We start from the raw sequence: 18636 nt of genomic DNA, 5'->3' as shown, positions 1-18636 counted from the left end.
AACGGCTTTGGTGGGCACCTGGCAACCAGCCAGGGTCAACCCATCACATAGAATCAAAGCTTTTCCCTATTGCTGTAGAGCTCTAGCTGTGATATTCCATCACTGGTGTTGCTTCTTTTTACAGAGAGCATATTAAAAAAACGATTTCCAACAAATATAAAACAGAGTGCCCCTATTTATAAACCTGCTTTTCCAAATGGATCTCTACAGGAAGCACTAAGCACTGCAGCAGATACCTGTGTTCTAATTCATTCCCTTAAAAATAAAACAATCCACCTGTATTTGAAGAACCAACAAAGAAACGAGTAACTACAGGAAATGCCCTCCTCAGTACAGGAAGAAGAAGGAAAAACAAAACCATTTTCTTAACAACAAACAGCAAAAGTCGTTCAGAGCTCCTCAATTTTGCATAAAAGCCTTTGCAACTTCAGGCTGTTCTTGAATAGAGCTTGGTAGCTACCTTTAGCATCTTTGCCACCTCCTCACAGTGAGTTCTATCTAATGATTTTTTCACTGTACACTATTCGAACATATCCAGAGCTACAGCACTGAACTGTTGTGTTGAATTGTGCGGTAAGATTGATTGTGAAGACTTCCAGTTAAAAGACAGGTTTCCAAAAGTACCCCAATGCAGGGAAATGTTACAGCCTAATGAAACAGAGCAGTAATGCTGACACAGGCTTTTCCATTGTATGTGTAATTTTATATAAGAGACTATTGCACGCTACTAGCAGCTGAATTCAGAGCTCAGTTACACTGAGCATACTCCTCTACTGTAAGCAAGTTACAATGTAGATGGGCAGATTATTCAAAAGTCGGAGAGGAAACAGAAAAAGAGTTTACCCAGAATCACAGTGCAGATCAGTGGCAGGAGAACAAACAGGACCATGTCCTCCAAATATCCAGTTCACACAGTCACTGGCCGTTGCTGCCAAATTGTGATAGTGAAATAATATGTGGCACTTCAGGAAGGTAAAAATCTCTCAAGGTTTTGTCTCGCTGTGAAAGCCTAGGGTAGTATTCTGGTAACCTGTTCTATTCTGGTAACCTATTACCAGATTTAAACAAAGTTCCTTACTTGATTTGATAACTGGGGAAATCACATGCCATTGTTATGTGATCTCCTTTGCTCAGGTATATGTTGAATATCAAAGCACATTTGCAAAATGAAAAACAAGGTTTCTCCTGAATTTTTAGTGAACTGTAATGGATGGACACAGGAAGTGTTACCAGTTGTGCTCTAGAGGCAATGGCAAAAGTAAGTGGGATGAGAGGAATCAGCTGAGTTGCTCTGCAAGCAGAATCCTCTGCTTGGCAGCAGAAAATCCATCTCAGAAATACAGCTCAACACTTCAAATCATCTGTTTTCGCACTCAGAAAATATGACACAGATTCTGAACTGGTTTATTTCCCTGACTTTCAAATTCCTTATGATTCAGCGCTCCCTTGTTCAGGACCTCCAATCAATCAAAATATGAAACCTGCCTTGAAAAAAAAGATACCTCTGCCTAAAAAACCCCAACCAAACAAAACACAAAACAAAACAAACAAAAAAATCAATATATGGAACCTGCCTTAAAAAAAAAAAAAAAGACACACCTCTCTGCCTTAAAAAAAAAAAAAAAAAGAAAAGAAAAGAAAAAGGCACCTCTCTGCCTGGGGAGTGAGTAGAAAGAGACGTAATCAACAATAAATTGAGCCAGCCTGTAAAAAGAAGGAAAAAAAAAGAGAGAGACAACTCCATGCCTTAAAAAAACCCAAAACCACACCTCTGCCTTAAAAAACAGGAGAGACCTAATCAATACTATATGGTACCTGCCTTAAAAAAAAAAAAGACACCTAATCAACAGTATGTGGAACCTGTGGAAACTGCCTTGAAGAAAAAAAAAAAAGACATCTAATAACTATATGGAACCTGCCTTAAAATAAATAAATAAAAAAAAGACACTTCTGTGCTTTGCTAAAAAAAAAAGGAAAAGACACCTTACTGCATTTGAAAAAAAAAAGATACCTAATCAACGATATGTGGAACCTGCCTTTAATAAATAAATAAATAAATGGAACCTGCCTTAAAAAAAAAAATCTAGTCAATATATCTTACCTGCCTTAGTGCCTTTAAAAAAAAAGACACCTCCCTGCCTTAAAAAAGAAAAGAAAAAGAAACCTAACAAATACACATAACCTTCTTTAAAAAACAAAAGGGCACCCTGATTGGTATATGGAAACTGCCTTTAAAAAAAAATAGAATATGTATATATATATTCTTCTGTGCTTTAAAAAAAAGAGCCTAATCACTATATGGAACTTGCCTTGGGAAAAAAAAAAAGGAAAATAGGACACCTCCCTGCCTTAAAAAAAAAAAAAAAAAAAAAAAAATCAATGATGTGTGGCACCTGCCTTTAAAAAAATGTACCTCACTGCCTTTACCAAACATAAAAAGAGACACCTAATTAACAATATGTGGAACCAGCCTTAGGAAAAAAAAAAAGATATCTAAAAAATATAAATATATGAAACCTGCCCTAAATATATATATAAAATAAATGCATGTTACCTGCCTTACTGCCTTTAAAAAATGACACCTTCCTGCCTTAACAAAAGAAACCTAATACATACATGTAACCTGCTTTAAAACAAAACAAAACCAAAACCAAAACTCTTTGCCTTAAAAAAAAAAAAAAAGACACCTGATCAGTATATGGAAAGTGCCTTAAAAAAAAAAAACCCACAATATCTCTGTGCCTTAAAAAAGAGACGCCTCTCTGTCTTAAAAAAAAAAAAAAGCGAGTCCTAATTAACAATATCTGGAACCTTCATTAAAAAGAAAAAAAAAGCCTAATCACTACATGGAATCTGCCTTGGGAAAGAAAAAAAAAGGAGGAAATTAAAAAAAGGTGAAAAAAGGTTACCTCCCTGCCTTTAAAAAAAAAAAAAAGACACCTATCCAACAATATGTGGAACCTGCCTTATGAAAAATAGAATAAAAAGACAACTAATAACTATATGGAATCTGCCAAAAAAAAAAAAAAAAGACACCTATTCTGCCATATGTGGAACCTGCCTTATAAATAAAAACCTAATCAATATATGGAGCCTTCCTTTAAAAAAAAAAACAAAACCAGCTCGGTGCCAAAGTTTGGGGGGGGGGGTGATTTTGTGATTTCTCCCCCCCGCTGATGACTGGAAGTGGGTTTGGACTGCGGCGTTACTGTGAGCATCCTTTCCCGCAGGGTGGGTTGTGCCCGCGCTCGGGGTAAGGGCTCTGCCTGGGCATCATCCGTGTGCCGGGCGTTTGAGACCGTACAAGCTCTCATCCCGATTGCCAAGAGCGGCTGGCTCAGGACGCCTTCCAAGGTGCTTGCTTATTGCGGTCGCGATGCTAGTGGGTAGCTTTGATACCTATAATAATAAATATGCTAGTCTTTTGCAGGGGGTCTTTGCTTTAAAAACTTCCTGTAACTTTTTTGGGGGGGACCTGGAGATGGCATGAAGCAAATGCTATCCTTATAGGTCATTAGCAACCAAGGAATTCTTTTTGCATGAGAAGAGGCAGTGCACCAGATGGTGCTTCTGAGCACATGGTGAAAAACAGCTGCTTTCTTATTTATTTCTTTGCTTGCACAGCTAACTGCTTTTGATTAAGGTAGAGGTATAGAAAGAGATAGGCCGTAGCTATATTTTTAGTTTTAATTCTGTCGCAAGAGAAGCACTAAAGTGCACCCTAAGCTTGTTAAACATGGTGTTTGCAAGACCATCGGTATGGTGATCGACGACACTAAAGCACGTTGCTGTCCCTGTTCACCTTAGGTAAGCTGGGGATGCACCTATCAAGATGAGAAACACCGAGGCAGAATGCTAAACTGTGGCTTCTGTAAAGGAAAGAGCTGAAGGAGAAAGACAAGAATGGGGAATTTCCTCCTTCCATTCACTGTGGGTCCAGCTGGGAATAGGCTGAAACTTCTCACCAGTGCCTAAAAGCAGTGCTTTTTTTCTCTTAGCAGCAGGGAACAGCATAGCTGCCTTAGGCAGTTAGGAGGAAGCTGATAGGGAGTTTCACAAGCCCAGGCTGTTGGCTCATTAGTGTTTGTGGCAGAGCAGCTCACCCAGCCTGCTTCTCGAGGGCAGGCTGGGAGTCTCTAATAGGCTGGGATGCTTCTAGCACAGCCTCTACAGCCCACTCCTTGTCTTTGCCCACAAGTCAGCTCCCCATTTTTTTCAGCTCCCAGAAGAATTTTTGTTATCAGCTGTTTTCTTTAGCAGAACAAGGTTTAGCATTCTGGGGTGCCCTTCATTAGTGCAAGTGTGCTTAGGTCAGTTCTAAGACATATATAGGAACCACATAGATGGCACACAGCTACAGTGATCAAATTAAAGACCATTCTACAGTCTCAGTTACTTTTCCTTAGACTGTACTTCCCTGTCTCTTCAGGAGGCAACCCCATCATAGGCAGAGCATACACTGTTGGCTTCTGGCTTCTCCTGTCCTGCAGGGAGCTCTCCTAGTTCTCAGTAGCATTCTCTGCAGCTGTGGGTAGCTAGCGGCAGCCCATTTCCCCTCCCTCCCTTATCCCCCTTTCAGCTGTAGTCAACGCTTCATTTGAGGCAATGAAACTAGCTTTTACTGACTTAAAAATACAAAATATACACAAAGCAATCACTTTGAATAGCAAAACAAGAGCCCCTTGTTTACCAACCCTCCCACACAACACCCACTATTACCATTATGCATTTATAAACATCTAGGGGTTTTTTTAATGTATTTATTTAGTGTGATAATACGAATGCACTTATCTTGGTCCATCAGGCAGATCAAGTTATTAAAAGCAGGGGAAAGGAAGTCAAATAATGGTAGGAAGCACTAGGAAGATACAAATTTGTACATTGCACCTTTGCAGAGTTTCAGAAAGGAAGCTATTACAGACAAACCCCCAGTGAGCAGCAGAGAAAGACAAGCCAAACAGAAGTCTCCCAAGTAGCTTGCTAAGGGAACAGAGACACTTAATTTCCCCTTTCTACCACTTCCAGAGGGAATGCCCCCTGTACTCCACCCAGGGCTGTAAAGACAGCCAGAACTATACAGCAGACACACGGTTTAAAGATGACAAAAAATATTTTCCTCCTATTATATGCAAGTCACACTTTACTTATCAGTCTCTTTTTGAGGGTACCATACCGGGTGCTTGATAGTCCTTTTGCAGTCCACAGGAAGCCTCACTCTTGGTTAGTAATTGCATCGGGCTTGACTTCAGCTTTTTCTGCTGGGGACTTGAGTTTCTTCAGCCACCTGCAGAGAGGGCTTGGCTTGCACAGCTTGTCACTTGGTCTCTTGCGTACCGCTGAGTTGCTTTCCACTGTTGCCTGGTCAGTCACCACATCTCCTGCATCTCTAGCTCCTGTCTCTGTGGTGGTCTGCAGAGGCAAGTCAGTTGTCGCTCCTGCGTCTCCTTCGGCTTGCTGAGCTGTTGCAGGTCTTTCCTGAGTTGGAGCACTAGTTTGTCTGTCTGGACCCATCGTTGTAGCAGGCTTGTTTTCAGTGTCCTCTGACTGTTCTGCAGAAGGCTGGGCCTCGCCAAGGTCTTGCACCTCTGTGGTTCTCACCATTATCCGCACCACATGCGGAGAAGATGAGGCCATTTCACTTTCTCTTCCTATGTCTTTGTTCTGCATGCCTGCAGCAGTATCTTGTGATTTGTCCTTTGGAGGATGATTCACACTGCTCCACAACGCAGCCCCCGGGGCTGTCTGGGCAGTAGGGAGATCAACTGCTGTATTTTCTTGCAGAGCTACCGGCTTTTCAAACTTCCTGGGCTTTCTCCAGCAATACCTCTTGTGACTAATTTCATTCCCCATGATCAAGATGTACAGCAATAATCCTGCTAGTAGCCTTCTCCAGGGAACCTTGAGGCTTTGAGATACTGAATGACTTCGGCACCAACAGAGCCTTTACTTAGAAGCAGACACAGAACCAAGTTTCATCCTTGTTACTGAGCTGATAGACCACTCCTGGGCCAACCGTCACACCTGCAAGGTAGTAAGAAATTCATTAGGGCCTACAACCTAGCCCTGTGTAAAAGCCCATTTGCGGCTCTGGCTTAATTTTCTGAGGAGCATATAGGTAAGAAAGAGTTTAAAACTTGATGTGAAAGTTTCTTTTGATTTCCCCAGCCTGTCAGGAAGCTTCAAAATGTGGATTCGTTGTTACCTACACCTGGAGCAAGAACAGGAATGTCACTTTGGGTCCTCCTGTGGCTAAGCACTGTTAGAATCTCATTTTTATTTTGACCAGGAAAGTGCCCTCCCTAAAATGAAGATCAGATTCACATTTCATTTCGGAGTGGGTTAGACATAAGTTGCAGGATTTATTGTTTTTAAGTCAGTCTTAGTTCAAGGGACAGTCTTCTTCAGTCTTTTGATATCGCTAAGAGCATTTAGGAAGTCAGTTACCATGACTCTCAGCCAATACTGCACTTTACGGTTATTAGTTCATATTACCAAAGTAAATACTATTTAGGTCTCCTCTTATTTCCTAGACCATTTATTAATTGTAGAAAGAAGTTCACATTTAGTCAGGGTAGCCATTGATAGGCCTGGTAAGATATGGAAAGGAGGAGAAAGGAAAGGCATAATGTCTCCTCATTGAGAGATGAGAGAAACATGTGGATTTCAGGCCCTTAGGTCATTATTTTATCAGTCATTTACTCAGTTTTTAGAAACCACAGCAATGCTATCACTTCAAACTGAAATAATAATAAGGGACAGTATATTTTGAATGCAGAGAAAAATTTACCTCCAGTTATGTTTACAGAGTGCCATTTTAAAACTACAGCATCGTTAGAAAACAGATTAAGTACTTTGCAGAGAAAGAGCAGGAGAAAACTGTTGAAAAGGGAAGGAGGGACCCACATACAGATCTGTCTGTTTTGAAATCTACGTCATGCAGATTAACTGGCATTGCTAGAAAGAGGCAAACACAATGTAAACTCGTAATTAAATAGCAATAGAAGTGCCCTGTTTCTGGGAGAGAAACTACAAAGTAAACACTACTTAAACGATTTCCAGCATCACAACTTCTCAACCTTTATTTCTTATTCAGGGTGATAAGGTATTGCTCTTAAGTAGGGTAGCTGGTGACACCAGATCATTTCCCCACAAGTCCCAGATCATTAGTTCCTTTAAAGTGCTGTTCCACTACAAATCCTGTGCCACTTTTTATAGCTAAATATTTAAAGTAAAATAGAGCTGCCACACAACATGATATGATTACAGATGGTTCCGCAGAAAGCTTAACCATCATAGCGTAGAATAAGAGGAACTACAGAAAAACAGATCTATAATTTAGGGATTACAGTTTTTAAAGTGAAGCTAATGGATCCAGAGCAGTTTTGCTGCACTGTTTGAGCTGCTTTTATGGGTAGAATCTGTAAAAATGTGTGATTCCATGCCAGTTAGGCACTCACTTAGAAGACTGCATGAACTTAATCACTTAAAACTACATACATAGTTGTAGGAATGGAAAAGGAGGAAAGACTAACCCAGCCACCTCTAGTGTGGGAGAAAAACCAAAATACAAAAAGACATAGAGGCGCTCTTTGATACCAAAGCTAGAAAGAGGACAACAAATAAATTAATGTTTTGTCAGGTTGACTTTTCAGAGTAAGCAATTGCTGTATCAACAGCAATGATTTTGTGTAAATGACTACAGCAAGCAAATGTTTCATGTGATTTTGGTGGGGCAGTGTAATACTAGGAGAGGAAAGGAAAATACTAGTTTATTCTCTGGTAAATTTACATTTGTAAGATGTTGTCATCGCTACAGAAGTGGTTCAAAAATATGACAATTGACACATTCTACTGCCGTTGTCTCAAGAGAGGTTTTACTTACAGAGATAGGCATAAAGATGTAGATATTCATTACCCTAAGTACAAATACACTAGTTGTTGCTTTTTATATGTAGTAAAATTGTTTCCCCTTCCTCATGTGGCCATTTCATAACTGTGAATATTTCCTTTTCCTTGCTTTGCTGTTAGTCCCACACTCTTAACTGCTAGCAGGATTTTGTTCAAAGCCATTTCAGACAGAAGAAAGCATAACTACAGTTTTGCCAAAACCAAAAGATAAGAGCTGTATCTCACTAGAGAAGTCAAACGACCCCCAAAAATGGAGAGCAAATATCCCTCCTTCCCAAAAGAAAAATACCAAACATCCAAACTTCTGTCATACAGTGCCCTCACTCATTTCCAAAGGAAAAGCCCCCAAACAGCTTCCCACACACAGCTTGGAAGAGAGCAGATGGACCTTGAATAGGGCAGGACAGTAACACTGAATTGCTTTCCACCGAAACCTGATGATTGAATTATTGTTCCCTTACACCATCTCTGCAGCCTAAAAATAAAAGATGCAGAATTTTCATGCTCCATGTTTACAAAATGTCATGTAATGTTCTTTTGTGATTCACATCGTAGGTTTCTGTGCATTTAGATATTATCTTCTTTTTTTCCCCGAAATATTTATTCAGAACTCAAGGGAAATGTGGTAGGGTGTATCTTCCTGAAAACTGACAATAACAACCTATATTGTAGACTGAGCAACAGCTACACAGTAGGCTTTAGGAAAAGTAGCTTGTAGCTTAGGTGTTACACTTAGGATTGTAGGCACAGTACATCTTCCTTATGCGCAGGAACAGCAGATCTCGGGTGCTTTTCATCTGTTGTGAGGTGTTGCTGGCTGCATGCATTCTGGATTTTCTCCAGTTGAGTGCTTTCTGTCGGGAAGGGTGTTTTGACTGGCGTTTGTTTCAGAGCTTTTCTAACTTTCATGTTGTGATTGGTTTTGGTTCTCAAATCACTAGCAGATTTTGTGGCTTTAAATCTGGGCTTCTTACATGTTATGGAGAGAGAAGTATGTAAGGAAGCAAGGAAAATACTTTGTTTCTGAAAGTCAGGAAGGGATACAATATCTAAAGTGATACAAAAATGGTTTGTATTGACCAAAAATATTGACCAACAGTTGCAGCATTGGATAAGGGAAGTCTTTATTTTTTGACCAGCTGTTGTCAGAACTTTTTACTAAGTTGTGTAAGCAGTTTAAACGGTTAAGGAGAAACAGACTGACTGTGATTAAGATGGTGATGACTTTTTACAAAGGTGCTTCAAAAGGAAGAGAAACATATACTGGTGTTCCTTAGAGCACAAGCAGATACAGATGTTAGGCTCCTAAAAATTCCTGGGTTTTTACTTTCTTAAGTGTGGCCAGGTTGTATTCTCAAGGTTTCCTGCTGAGTGACAGAAGGCCTTACTTACAAAAGTTAAAAGCAAAGATTCTTAGCATCAGGAGCTAAGATTTTCAGAAAGCCAAAATTTACATTACAATCCACACTATCCTCAAGACAGTTATGTGAATTGGTAATGCTACTTTATGCTTATTTGCAGTGATTCATAGTCAGTTTACTAGTCAAAGAATTTGCTGCTTATCATCTTAAGAGGGCAGCCTAGAGCCTGGGAACAGAGCCGAGTTATATTCACACCACTGCATTATTAATAAATTCTCCAATTAGAACTTGCCTAAAAAGATGAGACAAACAGCAGTAAAAGGTATAACTTGCATTCACTCATCAGTGACAAAGAGAGTTAAGTGCTCATGAAGCGGAGACACAGATGGCTTGTAGACATGCTGTGCTAGATGGTACAATTGTACTGCTGTTACAGAATGGTCTTTCCCTGTTCTAAGGGTAGGAATGGGAGTTTAAAAGCATTAAAGTGCTTTCATAACTTAAGTCCTATTCTTACAGGAGTCACATTTGGAAGTTTAGCCTTGCATCTTTATTTTCAGCAGAGTTTGAATACAGTGAGCCCAGTTAGTGTTAAAAGATTTGCAAAGAAATCATCAGGAGACAAGTAGCTTTCGTTCTGAGGCCAGCGATACCAATATTCAGCATTTTGCCCAAATACTTTACAAGATGAAAAGGACAAAAACATTAGTTTTGACATTAGAGTCAATGCAAATACCAGAAATAAGGTAGAGTCTCTTCTGACATATGCAATTAAAGCCATTAGAATTGCCAAAGCAAAATCTCCCCCAAGTATAATTTTGGGTAGGTTAAACCAGGACAATGCAAACCACGACATCTTGAGAGTAAAGCTTGGCTTTACAGTACTTGGGCAACATCTAAAAAACCCAAAAGATTATGATCAAGGAAAGCATTAGAACTGGAATAGACATGTCATAAGAGGAATCGCAGCTATTGTTCTCATTGACCAAGGAACATCTTGGATTGCAAATATTCAGCTAGTTGTAAATGAAGACAGGGCATCGCACGAACTTCTGTCCCCAAATTCCTGCGGTGTTACTTCTGGTGGAAGATTATTCCCTCCTGCCAGGATTTTTCTGAGAAAGGAGGAGGGAAGAAATACTCCTTTTTCAGAGCATGAGCAGAATATCCGCGATTCAGATTGTAGGTTCGTCTCCCAGATTTGCTAATTTGATTTAAATACTAAAATTCAAGTAAAACTGAAGTGCAACACAGTGCCGCATTTGTTCATGCAAATTGGTGATCACCTAACAAACAGCACATGATGTCGACCGACAGATTAACAGCTGTACAGCAGTCAGTCTGAACTAGGCTTGTATTTAGGGATAATGTTTGTGAAACTATAGCCTGCAGCATTATTCTGCATGATACCATTTGGGGTGAAAATTGATCCCTGTCACCCATTTGTTTCAGTGTCAGCAACAGCGTCATGTAATTACACTTGTACATTTATTGTGACTCCAGATTAGACCGATACCTTCAGTCCGAGCTATGTACTACCACCAGTCACAGGGGGAATAAGCGTTACTGAATCACTCTTAACATGGTTTCCTGATGAGTAGTGAGATGCAAGCATTTACTAAATCACAGGCATAAAATAAAAAGACAAGCTTATTTTGAAAATATGATTCTTTAATGTGAGAATGCAAAAATATACTTCTGCTAAAATCAGAGAGAGATTTCCTCCAAGTTTTCTGAAATGCCTGCCCAAACCGGGTGACTGATTGCCATCACTTCCATGATCCTTTGCCATGAATATATGCGAATGAACTTCCATCTACTTTTTGCCTTAATCTATCCCTCATAATTTCTTCCTTTCTGGCATTTAGCAATTTCCCAGCGTAAGAAGAATGTGTGTCCCTTTCTCTCCACTTAAGCTGTGATTCCCTTCTTGAATATTTCACTGCTTGCTTTATTCTTTCTGCCACATTGTCAAACATCCATTGGTTTTCCCAGCAACTGCAAAACAGAGAACAGATGATAATGCCAACCTTTTGAAAATACTTGGCACTTAATTATAGTTGCTGATCTGAATATCTAAGATAGAGGCAGAATGATGCACAGAAGCTTTTGTTGCTCTTTGCTAGCGTTGTTTCTTTTTCTGTGATTTCCTCAGGCCTCCTTAGCTCTCCTGGCATTGGTAAGGAGGAGCCTGCCTGCCCACTAATTGTTAAATCTAAATTCTGTGTAAGGAGGGCATAGATATTCTTCCAGAATAACAGCAGCAGCAGCTTCGTTAGAGGCAACCAAACCCAGGCAGCTTGTCAACATCATCAGCTGAGGTAGGTGCCTTCGGGATTTTGAGTAACAGCCAAGGGGACGGAACATGCTCCGTGTTATTTAAGTGATGAGGGAAGAGACATTTCTATGAGCAGGGTCTCCATTCAGATTTGGTCATAAGAGAAAATACATTAAGGAAGTCTGGCTTAAGTCGATAGGCTCGCAGCATGGCAGCCTGGTCCTTTGAACCAAAGGAAGTCTTTTTAAGGGTAAGCCATCTTCCTGATGTGATTAAACACATGAAGACAGTAAAACCAATCATCCTTTAAATAGATGCATAGCTATCAAAATCCTTGTATCCTGACTCACCTTCACCTATTATTTTTTTCCTCCTGTGAACACTGTATAGTATAGGAAGAATGCAAGAACACAAGAGCTGAAAATGGTTTCCTTCAGGAGGATCTTACTCTACTTCACATTGTAGTTTTCCAGCTGTCTAGTAGAAGTAATTATTTCGCTTTTAAATCTCCATGAGCTCTAGCAGAATAATTTGGTGTAAACCCCTTCTCTGGTTGAAATAGAGGGAAGGGAATTAGGCTGTATTACTTTCCTGGTTCCCTTCAGCACCACATCATTTGTAAATTCAGTGACAGTTGCTCAACTAGTCAGGTCTGACAGGAAGACTCCCCTCTGTTTAGGGTTTAGTATAATTAGAGACCAGCATTGTATAGGTAGTGGCATGAAATATATTTATTACTTTCAGCGAAGTGACCACCAGAAGTTTTTTCTAGTTGGTAACAGTCTGGAGGCAGCTACTTCCACAGGCCTCCTGTCTGAGCTACCTCACCTCCATTCAACAAGCACAAACCATAAAGCAGGTGGCCATTAATAAAACAACATTTCTTAGTAACAAGTGCTAAAATATGGCCATTTATTGATTCCAATTGCAATACAGACTCCCCTGTTCACAGAGCATTTCAACACAGTTTCAAATAGTAGTGACAGTCAGAGTGGGGTGTACAGACAAGCGTAATTAATCTGATTTGTTTGTCAGAGAAGACTTAACCCTGTGCGGTCACACATAGGGAGATAATTATGAAGTGCATAGCCCTAGCCAGGGTATATGTGCACGTGGAGGGAAAAAAAAAAAGGAAGTAATCTACATAAATATACTTTTCATACTGAGATATACTTAGCTCATGTCCATACCCCCTCCCCCAGGAGAGACAGAAGTTAGTGCCACTTGCAGAAGACAGTATACCAGCTTTAAGTTTAATATAATTTTTCAAAGCAGGGTTTACCAACACCCTGCTTTCTGGGGCCTTTAGAGTACAAGCACCCATTGGCATCTTAGTCCTTGCAGGATCAAGGCAGCAGATTCATCACTTGGCTGCAGACAAACCCTCAGTCTGCTCAATGATTGTTGCACCAGATTTCATGTTCTCTTTCAGTGCTCCTCTGGTTTTCCCCCCATTGCTAGCTTTGACCTTCTCCTTATCCTGCAGAGCAGCCTGGGTTTCTGCCAGGCAGCATGCGATCTCTTCTGATGTTTGCCCATCATCACAGTCCTCAGCCAGTTCTTCAGCTTGCTCTGGTTCAAAAGCATTTTCTTCCATGTCTTCAGTAATAGGAACCTCCATACCTTGTTCCAACTGGAGATCAGGTGGGGCTTTAGCAGCACAGCATACTTTCTCTGCTACCTGCTCTTCTGCAGAGCTCTGCACATTTGTGATGCTCTCTCTTGTCTCTGTAGTCTTCAAAGGCAGCTCCGACTCCTCCGTGGTACACAAAGCAGCTGGGGAGTCAGCTGCCTTCTGCACAGGCACTTCCCGATGAGTCTTTCCAACACAAGTGTCCTCTGAAACACGCACAACTCCAGCCTCGTGCTCTGCACCAGTCAGCAGCTCGGTCTCCACTATAGCAGACTGAACCTTGCCAGGTCCACCGTGGACATCTGCAGACACATGCACTTCAGCCTTTACTGTAGTCTGTGTAAGAGGTGTCACTTCATGATCCTCACAGCGGAGTTGCTCGTTGGGTATACGGCCGCCAGTAGGATGCAGAACACCTTCAGTCTTACTACTCTCGTGTGGGCTTCTCCTGGCAGACTGGGCTTCTCGTTTTGTCTCTTCACTGAGTTTCTGGTGCTGCATCACCTCTGCGCTAGGTTTGGCTTCAGGGTCCTGTGACGCCTCAACATCTTGTGCATCTCTAGCAGTCACAGAGAGCAGGGCCTCAGTATGTGGTGCACGTAGAGATGCAGCCTGTTCTCCTGTCTCCCGTTTAGCCTGGGCAGGAGATTCACTTTCAGGAGTGTCCAATGCCAATTCTGCAACAGAAGGTTCAGGGGCTTTTGGAGTCCTTCCTATACGTGCCGAATGAAAATGGTTCTCCCCAGTCCATGTTGATGCATCATGGAACATACGTGCGGTCCCCGATGTCTTTTTTCCTTTGGCCTTATAAAGAACGACTGTCTTAGGAAACACACAGAGCTTCTTGTTCTTGCCAAAAACACCTCCCATTGCCAGAGACGAAAGGAGCAATTCAGCTAACTGCCTTCTTCTGGAGGGGCTGCCACCCTGCTACAAGTTGCACGCTGCCTGAATATGAGTAGGGAGCTCTGTCTCTTAACAAAGAAGTGGCTTCAGACCTGCAAGACATGGATATTTATTAGCCTGTATCCATTTGGGGGAGTTAGCCGTCCAGTTCTCACATAGTAGCAGCTGTAGAGCTTTGTCAGAAGTCACAGAAGTGAGCTAAACACAGGTAGAATTGCACATGAAGCAGGGGGAGGCACAGAGAGCTTTTAAGAAATAAGGAAGAGGAAAAAAAGAGACTACCTGTCAATCAAACCAGACCACTCTGGAAAACAACCACAGCTTTTAGAAGCCAAGCAGACACTGCCATTTGCTATCTTTCAGCAGGATGGCTGCAGTGCCAATAGGATTCTATTATACTACAGACTTGTAGAGCAAAGCTGCCAAGTTTGTTAGACTCTAGGCACTCCAGTCAAGGAAGTGTTTAGACTACTGGCAATAGACGGGGCAGGAGGGAAGAGAAGCAAGGCAGGCAGAAAAAAAAATTACACGTGAATTTAAAATTCACAAGACACAGCATGGTTTATTCCTTAATAAGACCATTAAGAGAAGACTGCAAGAGTCACAAACTAAATCAGAAAATAAAAGAACATCTCCCGGCACAAAACTAAGTCTCGATAACTGAGTAGCAAGGTCTCCCTTAAACACTTACGCAAGTTAACACCAACAAAATTACTTGTATTCAGAGAGACCCAGACTCTGAAAGTGTGCATGAATTAAAACAAAGAACCCACACCATAAAAATCAAACAGCAGACCAGCTGATAGGCTCATAAACTGCACAAAACCACACCACTATCTTCCCTGGCCCACATCCCCTGCTTACCAGCACAGCTCCGCAATCCCCACTGAACACCCAACACCTGTAAGGCAAAGCCCCTGGTCTGGTGTTAAATAGGAGGAGGTGGTCACATGCAATCTCTTCCCCCTTTGGCTCTCAACGTTAGTTCCAGCAGATTGTGAAGTTCCCTTACACTGTATTTTCTATTTTTCCCAGCCATTTCATAGCCACTGGAAACAGCTGTGTGGTTCCTAAGTGCAGTTGATACATGACTAGCTTAATTGTGGTCATTCGATAATTGGCATTGACTACTTAAAATAAAGCTAAAGATTGATACGGTGCAGTCATGGACAAGGAAAACTGACCACTATTTATAACTTGCGATGCCAAGCAGCAGAATAACAGCCGTACTGCAGGCTATGTATGAATAGTCCTTTAATGTACAAATGATGTTACTGGAATTGTAGTCTCCGGTATTATTTTATATTGAGCAGTTAGGGGTGAAAAATTATCCCCCTTTCCACTTCTGTGCTGTCTTCAACCGGTTGAGTCGTGCAATTAGCTATTTTACAGTGGTTGCAGATTATTTTAATGTTTCCAGCCACAGCTGATCACCCTCTGTTGGCGTTAACATTACTGTATCGCCCTGGTTATGTTTACTGACTGGAAGTGAGTTGTAACGTTAAATAGGTCACATGGGCAAAACACAAAAGCAAATATCCATTAAAAATAAACTAATCCCAGAGACACAAGCGTAAAGGCAGATCCTAAATATCCACTGCCAACAGCAATGGATCTGAACGAAACCCAAAAAGATCAACAAATAGCTGGATTCCAGGCTTCTTTTTTTTTACATAAAAAAACCTCAAACTGACATTTTTCGATGCCAAATCTGGTTCAGCATGCTATACTTTGCCTAGCTACTATGATTCCCTTAATGCAGAAAACACAGAAGGAGGTTTTGGCGAGGTAATTCCACGCATGCAGCCAGTTCTGGGACCATAACATGACAACATCCACGTCTTGCCTTTCAATGTGGTCCAACATCTGTTCTGCACGATAATAAGCAGGCCTCCGTATCTCGGTGGCTACACCGACTGCATATTTACACTGGCCATAAGGGTTTCACTTAATGTCTGGGGTTTTTTTACGACAGCTTTTCAGAAGCCTGTTTTGTATACTTCCTATTGGGCTTCAGTGGAACTGAAATACATAAGCAGTTCATGCTTTCTTTGAAGATTGGCCACTTCTCTGAAGTTAATCCATTATTTTGACGTTTGAGACACACAGATGGCAATATGTAGAGACTGTCACAGATCAGTGGCTGAAAAACTCTGGTGCCTTTAGGGACATTGGTGCTTTGCAGAACAATGTAACTGGAAGGAAATGATGCATCCACAGCTCACCACTTGCTTCTGCACGGGTGAATGTTATTCATTGCATCGCATGAAGTTCTGCAAGTGTATTTCCAAATGAGCAGAAGCCAATTTGCTATCTGTTAAGAGACACAGCTGAATCGTAAAAGGCACAGCATGAAAGAAACCAGTAAATCAGTTAAAAATTGACGGGAGATTTTTGAGACCCTACCTACATTAAAAGTGTATACCTTTGTTTTGAAAATGTTACAAGACCTTTTGAGTTAATTTGTTGATTATAAGTGAGAAGAAAATTACTACTGGAAATGTTGTAGGTATGTATTTCAGTGGGAAGATGCTTAGTCATCAGCTCATCACTAGGTGGTTGGAATATTTCTGAGATTCAAGGTATAAAATTTCTTACTGTCCTGGTTTCAGCTGGGATAGAGTTAATTGTCTTCCTAGTGTGAGAAGAATGTTGGTAACACTGATGTTTTCAGTTGTTGCTAAGTAGTGTTTAGTCTAAAGTCAAGGATTTTTCAGCTTCTTAAGCCCAGCCAGCGAGAAAGCTGGAGGGACACAAGAAGCTGGGACGGGACACAGCCAGGACAGCTGACCCAAAGTGGTCAACAGGGTATTCCATACCATGTGATGTCACATCTAGTATAGGAACTGGGGGGAGTGGGGACGGGGGGAATTGCCGCTCGGGGACTAACTGGGCGTTGATGGGTGGTTGGTGAGCAATTGCACTGCGCATCATTTGTACATTCCAATCCTTTTATTATTACTGTTGTCATTTTATTAGTGTTATCATTATCATTATTAGTTTCTTCTTTTCTGTTCTATTAAACCATTCTTATCTCAACCCACGAGTTTTACTTCTTTTCCCAATTTTCTCCCCCATCCCACTGGGGGGGGGCGGAGTGAGCGAGCGGCTGCGTGGTGCTTAGTTGCTGGTTGGGGTTAAACCACGACACTTACCCTCGTATCATTGAGAAAAATGGAGATGTTCTAATAGCAAAGTCCAACTTACACCCATTTGAAAAAATCCAGAAGATGTCTTGCACATGAGACACTACAGAAGATGGCAACATAATACACAGAAGCGGAGGAAGGAAAATCTTACTGTCAGAGCAATCACATCTTCTCTCTTGACTAGGTTTAGTATTTGTTCCAAAAGCCTTTTCTGATCTTTGCTACTTTGATATATTTAAAAGGGCTGTTCTAAAAAAACACACACTTCATTTTTTGACAAATAAAAAAAAAAAAATCATAGACCTTACAAAGAGCTTGGCTCAGATGTCAGCTCAGAATTGTGTTGCGTGATTGAATGCCATACAACAGGACCATTACAAAGCCTTTTAGATGGCATCATTGCTTATAAGGAGCATGCTGCAGTCAGTTCAGAACATCAGTCTTTGTGTTTGGGGGTTTTTTTATTGCACGGAGTTCAAGCTGCTCCCTCTTACTAGAACTGTCTCCTCCTTCCAGTGCATGTGGCAGGGCCTCTCAGTACATTTAGTGTGGCATCTAGATATATTGGATGATCTGCCCAGGGGCTTCTCTCATTCATCACACAGCTGACATTACAAGAGAACGACAGGCTACATTTGAAAAATTTCCTCTTCAAAGAACGAGAAGGGCTTTCCAACACAGAGCTCTACAGCATGGTTGGGATGCCAACACTTAACTTTTCCAGGTGGTACATAACACGAACTTTACTGTAGAGTTTCTGCCTTCCCCTTGTTTCCAGGCTAAGGAACCCCACGCCTGAGACTTCAGTCAGTTAAGAAACATTTTTTGTAGCACAACTACTTCTTAAAACCCTGCTTAACAGAATTAACTTACTAGCCCATAGGCAGGCATAAATGTGATTGAGTCTGATTTCTCTTAGGGTTTCTTACTCAAGCCTCTCGCCTGCCTGAAGTAAAGTTTTGTTACTGGGGGAGGGTGGGGAAAAGAATAGCAGTTAACTTGCCCAGTTCCCTGCTAGGCAGCCCTTAGACACAAGCGTGAACAGCAAGGACTGCGTGACTTTTGGCAGAACAAATCAATTAAGCAAGTTTAAAAAGATGAGTCTGCAGTAAGCTTTGCATAAGCATGTTTATTTAATAGCTTCCCTCCTCCTTTTAGGCCCAAGAAGCCCATTGTTTAACATCACTGTAGAGATGGCCCACCTGAGCAACAAATACAGTTTACTAGCTCGGGGAAGCCTTTTAAGGAACAGAAAGTATTACAGGCACCTCTTTCTTTGCAGTTTATGGGCTCCTAAGTGAGGGAAGATTTGTTTGGCAAGTCTTACATATAGGATGGTGTCGTGGTTTAACCCCAGCCAGCAACTAAGCACCACACAGCTGCTCGCTCACTCTTCCCCCC

This window comes from Aquila chrysaetos, chromosome 8, assembly GCF_900496995.4.
Source record: "Aquila chrysaetos chrysaetos chromosome 8, bAquChr1.4, whole genome shotgun sequence".
NCBI lineage: Eukaryota > Metazoa > Chordata > Aves > Accipitriformes > Accipitridae > Aquila > Aquila chrysaetos.
This window is presented reverse-complemented; position numbering follows the sequence as displayed.